We start from the raw sequence: 12447 nt of genomic DNA, 5'->3' as shown, positions 1-12447 counted from the left end.
TGATGTCCTTAGGTTAGTTAGGTTTAATTAGTTCTAAGTTCTAGGCGACTGATGACCTCAGAAGTTAAGTCGCATAGGGCTCAGAGCCATTTGAATCTACTGTCGTCTTTGTATTTGTCAGTTTAAGCGAGTGACTTTTCAGATGTTTCAGTTGTATTTCAAGTACAAGGGTAAACTCAGAAATTTGAAATGAATTCTAGCAATGCATACATCATGTTCCATGATTAAAGTTACATTGTCAAAACTCTATAAGAAAAAGAGCCGCAGCTCCAATTTGGACGACATTGACGCAAGAGGAAAAGTCATGGGACAAAATAATAAAGAAACTAACGAAAATTTTACCAGTAGATGCCACTGTAAGCGTAAATAGGGTCGTCTACAAATGACAGATGAGTCGCATTACGATGGATATGCCTTGAGCTGCACGTTGCGCCATCCGCACTGTTCGATGTGCATGACTACACAAGTGCGGTAGTCGGTAGCTGTGGCGCTGTTAGGTAAGCCCAGCCACCACGGCGACGTCGTATGACATCGGAGGGGAAAAAACCGGTTTTTAATTGTGCTGAGACCAAAAATCGCATTCAAAGCAAAATGACTTCAGCTATTAATTATGCTGGGGTCAGAAAGCGCACAAAAAGCAAAATGACGTCGGTTTCTAATTCTCAAGAGACTGGCGCAAGACATGTTCAGTATGCTGTCCACCATTTTCTGACACAAGATGAGATCGAGAAAAAACATGTTTTACAACAGATCGGAGTGTCTCGGGGGTCACGTTCAGAAGGCGTTGCGCAGTGAGCACCTTCAGTTGAGCGACGTTCGCAATTGCAGCATTGAACACAATATCTTTCACATAACCCCACAGCCAGAAGTCACACGCGATAAGATCAGGTGATTTGTACGGCCAGGATGTAGGTAAATGATAGCTGATAATTCTAGAATTTCCGAAATTCTTCTGCAGCATCCACTTCACTGACTGTGCATTGTGCACCATCTTGCATATAAATGGTCCTTCCCACACATCCACAAGTTGAAGAATTGGAATGACGTTGTTGCGCAAAATACTCTCATAGTATTTACCAGTGACTGTACAGGTAACAGGAGCCACTGGACTCTTCTCCTCGAAAAAATACAGCTCTACGATAAACGATGCCGTCAACCCGCATCACACGCTGTTGCCAACATAACCTTTCAACAAAACACAAACATCAACACATACGTGAAGTACGAAAACAAACAGAATACAGTGGTGTGCATAAAAGTGTGTTGTGAGAAATGCTTAGTGCTGCTGAACATCTAAAAAGTAGTCGAAAATTATCAGTGTCTAACACAGAAAAACAACGATGTGCTAGCAAACGGCATTTCCCAATGTAAGCGAGAAAGCAGGCGAAAAATCACCGTAAGTACAAACCAACCCACTCTTAACCAACTGTTTTTCGATCTAAAAAGGAAATCAAAATGTAAATAAATTTTATTACATACTACTGATGATACTTTACCTCAATAAAGCGAAACGCGTCTGGTGAAAAATCAAGCTTTTTTGTAATTGCAACGACGAATCAAATATACCCTCATAAACTATAAAGCAACTACTATGGCCACACAAATGAAGAATTAGCAAATCAGTTTAATAAGTGAATTATTTACAAAGCAATTCAAAGTCTGATAGAAGTCGAGCTTGGGGAAGATTACTTTGAACTCCGGAGAAATGCTGGAACACAAGAGGCAATACCGACATTACGTGTACGTTGAAAGATACACTCAGGAACGTGAAACACACGTTTGAAGCATGTGTACTTCTAACGACAGCTATTGACAATTTTGAAACGAATACACCCTGGAAGCCGTCTGCTATGAACGACTTTCAAATCATGTATTCGGACGGGGGTTGTTACGCACGTGTGTAGCTAAATCACTATAGTCAGTACTTCCGTCTGCTGGATTATCTTTATTTTTGGTTGGGAACAGAAAAGCATCTCTCTACTCCGCACTTCTAATGCTGAATCCAGCCTGAAAAGCATACTGTTTGGCGCAGTAACTGGAGTCTGGTGAGGCCGCATAGTCTGGTAGACACTCTCAGACTTGGCTCCTGCTTGGCGCTATGACCTACTTCTGCCTGCAGCTAACTTGTGAAGTACCGATTTCTGTCTTGTAATGCTGGGACGGAAATACTGAAGCTACGTAGTCCACGATCACTAGTGAGATTGTTGCTTTCACGCGCTACACTGGCGTAGTTACATGTTACATGATTTTTCAGGTTTACTTAAGTAACGTGGTTTGCAATTGTTTCGTGGGAGCAATTCTAGCTCTTCGTTCGCTCCGCGTCTTTATAAGAAAACGTATAGATCAATATTCCTTTGCACTGGGTCATTCAAGGATACGAATCGTTTATCATATTGCTTTCTCACGCACCGAGGTCTTTCTAAAGACCAACTGTTCTTACAGAATCATGCAGCTACAAGAATATGAGTTAGTTCTTTGTCCCTAAGAGATGTGTGGCTCTCAAAGAATACTTGGCCTGTACAAAGACAATGATATGCATTTTTGCGTGAGCTTTTGTACCCACCCTTTAACAACATGACAGTTTACATTCAACTCTTTCATTAGTGCTTTTCCTCTCGATGTCATTTATCGTCCTCTAATCTTTAATGCTCATCCGTACTCATGTTCACGTAGCCCTTTCGCTTATGAAAACACCACGTTTACGTGCAGTCTATTCGAAATATCTCTCGAACTTCTTACAGCAGAAACGATATTTTTTGATTTTATATGCGGTTTGCAGGTAAATAAGTGTGGCTACACATCTAATCTTCGAGATATGTGCTGCAGCGAGAAGGGTTTAATAATATTTTCTTTCAAATGAATCATTTTCTATTCCTTAGGTGTTAGAAAATAAGTGCGCAGAAGCATCTTCATTGCATATAAGATTTCTATGTATTGAAAGGTTACATTATGACAGGTGAAGATTTCTTGTTCTTGATTTGACTTACGTTAAAAATCCCTTTATCATTCCATTTTCCTTTGAAAGTTGGCTTATTACAGCGTATTTCACTACAGGTAGTCAAATCGCGTTGTTATTCATTTTCGGGCAAATTTGATACAAAGAGGAATGTTTTCAGGATGCTAAAAGTGGAGACATAGCATGTTACGCATTCAGGTTAATGTTTCAATGCAGTTTCCACTTTCAAGTCCTTGAAATTCTTAAGATCATAAGAATAAAACACAGGTCGCACATGTTTGCCTACAACCTGTACCGAATCTAGATCATGATTATGCGAGTCGAAGGATAGGAAAGACCACATTATTTGAGAAGGTCGTGAGTCAGGGTTGTATCCTATCCCTCATGCTTTTCAGTCTATACAGTCAGAAAGCTGTGAAGGAAACAATACGAAATCTGCAAAGGGAATTAAGGCTGAGGGAGAAAAATAAAAACTGTAATATTTGACGATGACATTTTGTCAGAGACGGCAAAAGACTTGAAGATCATTTGAACGGAATGGATAGTGTCTCGAGACGAAGTTGTAAGATGAATGCCAGTATAAGTAATACAAGGGCAAAGGAATACAGTCGAATCAAATCAGGCGCTCCTGAGGAAATGAGACGGGAAATGAGGCGCCAAAAGTAGTAGATAAGTTTTTTATTTGAGCAGGAAAATAAGTGAGGATGGCCGAATTAGAAGAAGATTTATATTTCAAACTAGTAATGGCGAGTAAAGATTTCTGAAAAAGAGCAAATTGTTAGCAAGGAATATAAATTTTCTGGACTGTGTCCTTGTATCGAGGTGAGACATGGGCGACAACAGTTCAGGTACAAAGAGAATACGAGCTTTTGAAACTCGGTGCTACAGGAAATACTGAAGACTACATCTACATCTACATCTATACTCCGCGAGCCACCTTACTGTGTGTGGCGGAGGGTACTTATTGTACCACTATCTGATCCCCCCTTCCCTGTTCCATTCACGAATTGTGCGTGGGAAGAACGACTGCTTGTAAGTCTCCGTATTTGCTCTAATTTCTCGGATCTTTTCGTTGTGATCATTACGCGAGATATATGTGGGCGGTAGTAATATGTTGCCCATCTCTTCCCGGAATGTGCTCTCTCGTAATTTCGATAATAAACCTCTCCGTATTGCGTAACGCCTTTCTTGAAGTGTCCGCCACTGGAGCTTGTTCAGCATCTCCGTAACGCTCTCGCGCTGACTAAATGTCCCCATGACGAATCGCGCTGCTTTTCGCTGGATCATGTCTATCTCTTCTATTAATCCAACCTGGTAAGGGTCCCATACTGATGAGCAATACTCAAGAATCGGACGAACAAGCGTTTTGTAAGCTACTTCTTTCGTCGATGAGTCACATTTTCTTAGAATTCTTCCTATGAATCTCAACCTGGCGCCTGCTTTTCCCACTATTTGTTTTATGTGATCATTCCACTTCAGATCGCTCCGGATAGTAACTCCTAAGTATTTTACGGTCGTTACCGCTTCCAATGATTTACCACCTATGGCATTATCGTACTGGAATGGATTTCTGCCCCTATGTATGCGCATTATATTACATTTATCTACGTTTAGGGAAAGCTGCCAGCTGTCGCACCATGAATTAATCCTCTGCAGGTCCTCCTGGAGTACGTACGAGTCTTCTGATGTTGCTACTTTCTTGTAGACAACCGTGTCATCTGCAAATAGCCTCACGGAGCTACCGATGTTGTCAACTAAGTCATTTATGTATATTGTAAACAATAAAGGTCCTATCACGCTTCCCTGCGGTACTCCCGAAATTACCTCTACATCTGCAGATTTTGAACCGTTAAGAATGACATGTTGTGTTCTTTCTTCTAGGAAATCCTGAATCCAATCACAAACCTGGTCCGATATTCCGTAAGCTCGTATTTTTTTCACTAAACGTAAGTGCGGAACCGTATCAAATGCCTTCCTGAAGTCCAGGAATACGGCATCAATCTGCTCGCCAGTGTCTACGGCACTGTGAATTTCTTGGGCAAATAGGGCGAGCTGAGTTTCACATGATCTCTGTTTGCGGAATCCATGTTGGTTATGATGAAGGAGATTTGTATTATCTAAGAACGTCATAATACGAGAACACAAAACATGTTCCATTATTCTACAACAGATTGACGTAAGCGAAATAGGCCTATAATTATTCGCATCTGATTTATGACCCTTCTTGAAAATGGGAACGACCTGCGCTTTCTTCCAGTCGCTAGGTACTTTACGTTCTTCCAGCGATCTACGATAAATTGCTGATAGAAAGGGGGCAAGTTCTTTAGCATAATCACTGTAGAATCTTAAGGGTATCTCGTCTGGTCCGGATGCTTTTCCGCTACTAAGTGATAGCAGTTGTTTTTCAATTCCGATATCGTTTATTTCAATATTTTCCATTTTGGCGTCCGTGCGACGGCTGAAGTCAGGGACCGTGTTACGATTTTCCGCAGTGAAACAGTTTCGGAACACTGAATTCAGTATTTCTGCCTTTCTTCGGTCTTCCTCTGTTTCGGTGCCATCGTCGTCAACGAGTGACTGAATAGGGGATTTAGATCCGCTTACCGATTTTACATATGACCAAAACTTTTTAGGGTTCTTGTTTAGATTGTTTGCCAATGTTTTATGTTCGAATTCGTTGAATGCTTCTCTCATTGCTCTCTTTACGCTCTTTTTCGCTTCGTTCAGCTTTTCCTTATCAGCTATGATTCGACTACTCTTAAACCTATGATGAAGCTTTCTTTGTTTCCGTAGTACCTTTCGTACATGATTGTTATACCACGGTGGATCTTTCCCCTCGCTTTGGACCTTAGTCGGTACGAACTTATCTAAGGCGTACTGGACGATGTTTCTGAATTTTTTCCATTTTTGTTCCACATCCTCTTCCTCAGAAATGAACGTTTGATGGTGGTCACTCAGATATTCTGCGATTTGTGCCCTATCACTCTTGTTAAGCAAATATATTTTCCTTCCTTTCTTGGCATTTCTTATTACACTTGTAGTCATTGATGCAACCACTGACTTATGATCACTGATACCCTCTTCTATATTCACGGAGTCGAAAAGTCCCGGTCTATTTGTTGCTATGAGGTCTAAAACGTTAGCTTCACGAGTTGGTTCTCTAACTATCTGCTCGAAGTAATTCTCGGACAAGGCAGTCAGGATAATGTCACAAGAGTCTCTGTCCCTGGCTCCAGTTCTGATTGTGTGACTATCCCATTCTATACCTGGTAGATTGAAGTCTCCCCCTATTACAATAGTATGATCTCGAAACTTCTTCACGACGTTCTGCAGGTTCTCTCTGAGGCGCTCAACTACTACGGTTGCTGATGCAGGTGGTCTATAGAGGCATCCGACTATCATATCTGACCCACCTTTGATACTTAACCCAGATTATTTCACATTCGCATTCGCTAATAACTTCACTGGATATTATTGAATTCTTTACTGCTATAAATACTCCTCCACCATTGGCGTTTATCCTATCCTTGCGGTATATATTCCATTCTGTGTCTAGGATTTCGTTACTGTTCACTTCCGGTTTTAACCAACTTTCCGTTCCTAATACTATATGCGCACTATTTCCTTCAGTAAGAGATACTAATTCAGGAACCTTGCCCTGGATACTCCTGCAGTTTACCAATATTACGTTGACTTTTCCTGTTTTTGGTCTCTGAGGACGGACGTTCTTTATCAACGATGGTAAGCCGTCAGGTATTTTATCGTTTCGCCCAAGGGGGGGTCCCTCTAACCTAAAAAACCCCCGTGTGCACGCCACACGTACTCTGCTACCCTAGTAGCTGCTTCCGGTGTGTAGTGCACGCCTGACCTGTCTAGGGGGGCCCTACAGTTCTCCACCCAATAACGGAGGTCGATGAATTTGCAACCATTATAGTCGCAGAGTCGTCTGAGCCTCTGGTTTAGACCCTCCACACGGCTCCAAACCAGAGGACCGCGATCGACTCTGGGCACTATGCTGCAGATATTAAGCTCAGCTTGCACTCCGCGTGCGATGCTGGTTGTCTTCACCAAATCAGCCAGCCGCCGGAAGGAACCAAGGATGGCCTCAGAACCCAAGCGGCAGGCGTCATTCGTTCCGACATGTGCTACTATCTGCAGCCGGTCACACCCAGTGCGTTCAATAGCTGCCGGAAGGGCCTCCTCCACATTACGGACGAGACCCCCCGGCAAGCACACCGAGTGCACACTGGCATTCTTCCCCGACCTACCCGCTATTTTCCTAAGGGGCTCCATAACCCGCCTAACGTTGGAGCTCCCTATAACTAATAGGCCCGCCCTCTGTGACTGTCGGGACCTTGCCGGAGAATCGGCCACTGGCCCAACAGGCGAGGCATCCTGTGGTGGCTCGGAAACGATGTCATCACCACTAGGAAGCACCCCGTACCTGTTGGAAATGGGTAAGGCAGCTGCCACGCGGCCAGATCCCACCTTCGCCTTTCGGCCAGGCACGCGCGAGCCCACCACTGTCCGCCATTCACCCTGGAGTGATGGCTGACCGGTAAGATGGTCACTGCCGGAAGACGCAGCGACATCAGGGGTTCCATGCGATTCCAAGGCCACCGAAGTAGGCATAGGTCTCACCACAGTTGCCCCAACGCCACTACGAGCCGACGCCTGCGCCTCGAGCTCGATGAGCCTAACAGACAAAGCCTCCACCTGCCCCCGAAGAGTGGCTAATTCTCCTTGCGTCCGCTCACAACAACCACAGTCCCTACACATGACTATGTTTACCCTACAAGCGAACGGTGTACTCGCCTTATTAGCAGCAGGAAATCGAAGTGCTCTCTCACTGACGGTCTAACCGACACTGAGCTGTTCTAACCAAACAAACAAAAGCCTGTACGATACGAGGGTCGATAGCAACGGCGATACTGTACACTACACTGTTATTAAAATAAACGGTTGTGTCTAGTAGGCACTCAAACACGCAAGAAATTACAAAAATAAAATAGTAACTACCCAGATAACTGAAAATAAGTTGTACCTGTTTGAAGCTCGTAAAAATGTGTAACAAGCGAACGGTGTACTCGCCTTATTAGCAGCAGGAAATCGAAGTGCTCTCTCACTGACGGTCTAACCGACACTGAGCTGTTCTAACCAAACAAACAAAAGCCTGTACGATACGAGGGTCGATAGCAACGGCGATACTGTACACTACACTGTTATTAAAATAAACGGTTGTGTCTAGTAGGCACTCAAACACGCAAGAAATTACAAAAATAAAATAGTAACTACTAGATTTAACAACTAATGTCAAAGATAGTACTTGGAGATAAAAATCATTTGCGGCACAACTTGACTTAAAGGAGGAAAGGTTGATAGGACACATCTTAAGACATCAATGAATCAAGTTGTGCGGAGGGAGAAAAACTGCAGAGGGAGACTAAGTGGACGTAGGTGGCTGTGGTAAGGCACAGATGAAGAGGCTTGGACAGGATGGGCTAACGTGGAGAGCTACATCAAACCCGACCATAACAACGTGATGTACATTAGAATGTAGACTGTACGCATATTCATACGAATTAGGTAGAAATATTAATAAGAATACCGCCAGTTAATTATGACTTCATTAAACTGCTGCAAACCAGCGAGGAAGGGAAAGAAAGAAAGAATTGTATGTCATTGTTGCATAATAAAGTACGTTCAGCAGCCTAATCATAAAATATTTCCTTCCTTTGCGCACAATTGCCCCTTTCCTATCGATAAGTGAGAGTTGTTGAGTGTAAGTAACTGTAGTGGTTGTGTGCTCACTGCGATACTATGTTTGGGACTGTCTTGTATAAAGACGAGAAAACTGTGCCCACATGACCTCCGGGCTTAACGTCCTCTAGAACCATCGATTGTGTCACATACCCTCATTCCATGGCTCAATGAGATACTGAGTCGGTGATCGGAATTTAATCCAGACACTGGCGTAAAATCTGGTGATTAGGATCTGTATGCCACAATCTCCCCTCCCACCTTGTTGACCAAATACTGGTAGTCAAAATTTCACTAGTCTTCGAGACGAGACCCTCGCGCCAGGCGCCACTGCACAATCGTGCGCTAGGGTCCTCGTCTATGAAGACCGGTAAAACTACAGTGAGCCTCTATACTACTCTTTTGACCAAAATAAAATACTTGAGACCAGTTGATTATCTCGAATTATCGTTATAATAAACGCATCAAATCTAAAGCAAACAGCGAGCAATAAAAACGAATATGACAACTGCCATGCAAACAAGTTTGGGGATACATGACGGAGAAAATAAAATGTCGGTTTGTAAAGAACAGGCTGACAAGGTGGAAAGACGCCTTATTTTACTAAAAAAAATTCTTGCTGCCAAAATTGCACGAGAAACAGAATGAAGTTTCTCATAATGTTCTTTTGTAGCATATCGGTGCGCAGAACTGAAGTACAGACAGAGTGTACCTAGAAGATGCTAAAAATCGGATGAATATCTAAATTACAGTGATATAGCATTGTTGAGAGGGACCTCCCCAAAGGGTTGTTCAGTCGCTTGGTTTAAAAAGTTTTAATTCCTCGCGCACAGTGATACTTCTCGCTCGCGTGGTGTATATGTGCTGTCTTCAGTGTATTTGTTCAGCGCAAGAGGCTGTGAGGAGTGCGAGTGCATTACATGGTATTATGTTCGTGCTGTTGACAGCAGCGATAGAGAATAAAATGTGAAACCCGGTGGCAGCACATAACCTACTCCTCTCGAAATCACCACTATAGCCACCGATCTTAAGTCCGCATCCGACAGACGGATCACCATCAAACGCGTCATTTCTCTTTACTTTATGAGACACTGCGAAGATGTTTGGATTTAAAAAATGACATTGTTGTTAGGTCTGGTGGCGAGGGACTGTGGGCCATCTCCTCTTCTCGTACCAGCCACACACTGGCCGTGAAATTGCACTGACCATCACCAGGGTTCGAAGTGGCTATCTCGGAGTTAAATGCCAGAGCACAATCTTGCGTCAGCGATCGTAGCTGCAAAGTCGCGCTAAGTGCATAGGTAATATACGAAATAAAAATCTGTATGATAATAAATGGATGATGTAAGAATGGTGTTGAAATTTTTGCCAAAATAGTGTACAGGCCACTGGGACAATGTTTAATAAAGCTGATGAAATTCTCGTTCCCCCACTCTCTCACACCCCCTGACCCCCTGACTTTTCTCGACAAGATCGCCTGTCTTATTGAGAACGTCAAATGTGTTGTAGCTATTTCAGTTTGCCTCGAGGCTCAAAACTTTGTTTATTCTGCCTCTATATCGTTAACGCTGGCATATTGCTGATATCATTTAATTTATACTCGATCACGTAATGCGTCACACGTTTTACATGCTCCAAAAAAGCACGATGACATAATAGAGATAATTACACCGCTTTTACATTGAACACTTTAAGGTCTGTTTAATTATTAACTATATATTCCGATGACAGTATTAAATCACAGATAATGTATAGACAAATGATGTTCAAAATTTGAAAAAAAAGTGGACAGTACAGGCGACATAATGAGAATAATGTACGCTGCACATAAATGTGTACAGTACTAAGTTTAACTTCATTTTGAATGTATTTGTGTTTGCTGTTGTTGCATTATTCAACTTTCATCGAATCAGAGGGGAAACGGATACTGAGTCCTGGTGTTACAGCTTATACAGCTAAGGTTACCATACGAGCGGGAAAGTCAGACTGTGTCCTTCAGGCACAACTGAAGGAAGTAGGAAGAGAATTACGTATAACGAGGAGGGAAGAAGTGGTATTGGCAGCTAAGGCGGATAGGAAGGTTGTTAGAAAGAGAACACGTTCTGCTATTTTTATTTTTGACACTGAAAACACGTTTCACCAGACGGTGAAGTTGGGTGGAGAAAACCTTTTCGCTGATGTAACCTCAGAAAACACACAATAAAAACTTCAAGTGAGTAAGAGGGTACACGACGGTGGGAAAAGGTTATGAAGCAGAACGGACTGCCACTAAGTAACAGCCGTTGGTGAGGCGTAAGCTCTAAATCACAAGAAATGTGGCGAAAACGGAATACCAAGCCACCAGCATGTTCAAACTAAGTGCTTAGATGTATCATTTGGTTTAATGAATTTCCGTACGTGGACACTGGTACGTAACGAGAGGTAGAAAGGTACTGCAGCAAATACTGTTATTTTAAACGTTTGCAGGAATTGGGCATGTTCTTATTAATTTCTTTAATGCATTACAGAACTTTTTTTATAAAATATGTGTTCAGCGATATTATAATCTTTGATAGAAACGAGATACCATGACATGGTGGAACACTAAGAGAGAGAAGCGGTGCTTAAATAGCGTATGATCAAAATAAAATACATCACAGTAATGTGAAGCACAAGCAATCTGTAAAGCAGTTCTACAAAAAACGATAATGAAAATACTGAGAGTAAAAATCTTATAACTGACAGCATATTTACGCAAGGATTTGTGGCTACTTACGAAGCTGGTATACACACAACTGTTTTTGTCGCGTACACCTATATTTCAACGATTTGGTCCGTAATTCAAAGATGAATACAAATGGTAAGCGGCTCTGGCTGGCAATTTATATGCGTAGGAGTACCGTTTCATAATCTTTTCCACTTTGCTTCTGTACCAGTGGCATATAAAAGCGATGGTCCAAAACACTTCAACATAACAACCTACTTCGCAAAACCACCATCAACCGTTTGTGTAACTAAATACAACTTTTATTATCAATTTGAGAAGATAGGAGTTACGTATTCTGCTTGTCTGTGGGAGTAGATAATTATCAGTCTCTCATATAATAAGCGTTTGAACAATTACAGTGATCCACATTTCACATCATTAACTGTGAAGACAATAAATGCGCCAAACACACTGGACATGGTAGGCTCAACAAATAGTGTGAATCACTATTCACATGAGCAGCAAAAATTTAAAACTGTAGCAAATCCTCAATATAATTATTTTAACTACCGCAATCTGTTTATCTTTTGGTGACAGGTAGCAATGGAACGTGACTGAAATTTGTTTGCTTTTAAGTTCAGATCTGTTGACACACAATATGAGCAAAGTATGGGATTAGCCTCAGTTCACTGTTTTTATTTGAGAATCTTTTCAACTGGAAGTCATCTACTAGAAGTTTCTGTACAGAGCCGTGAAAGCTGGTAAGAGTGTTGCAGAGAAGGTTGTGCCGAGGAATAAATTTTGAGAAAAATATTCGATACGTTTGCTTCGTTTCTTAGTTAATTAACGTTGAAGTTAGCAAATCAGATCGATTTAAGCGATCCGCCAGGGACGGAGTCCAAACGTGTACTTCCTTTCGTTTCCTAAAAGCCAACAAGAGAGCGACACAAAATTTATATATGGGACTCTAGTGAGGATCGAATCTGAACCAAAGGCTGAGCAGTCTCGTGCACTATCATCTACGCTATGAGAACAACTGCTAATA

This window comes from Schistocerca americana, chromosome 2 (assembly GCF_021461395.2).
Source record: "Schistocerca americana isolate TAMUIC-IGC-003095 chromosome 2, iqSchAmer2.1, whole genome shotgun sequence".
Taxonomy (NCBI): domain Eukaryota; kingdom Metazoa; phylum Arthropoda; class Insecta; order Orthoptera; family Acrididae; genus Schistocerca; species Schistocerca americana.
The sequence above is the reverse complement of the archived record's forward strand: the minus strand, read 5'-3'. Positions refer to the sequence as shown.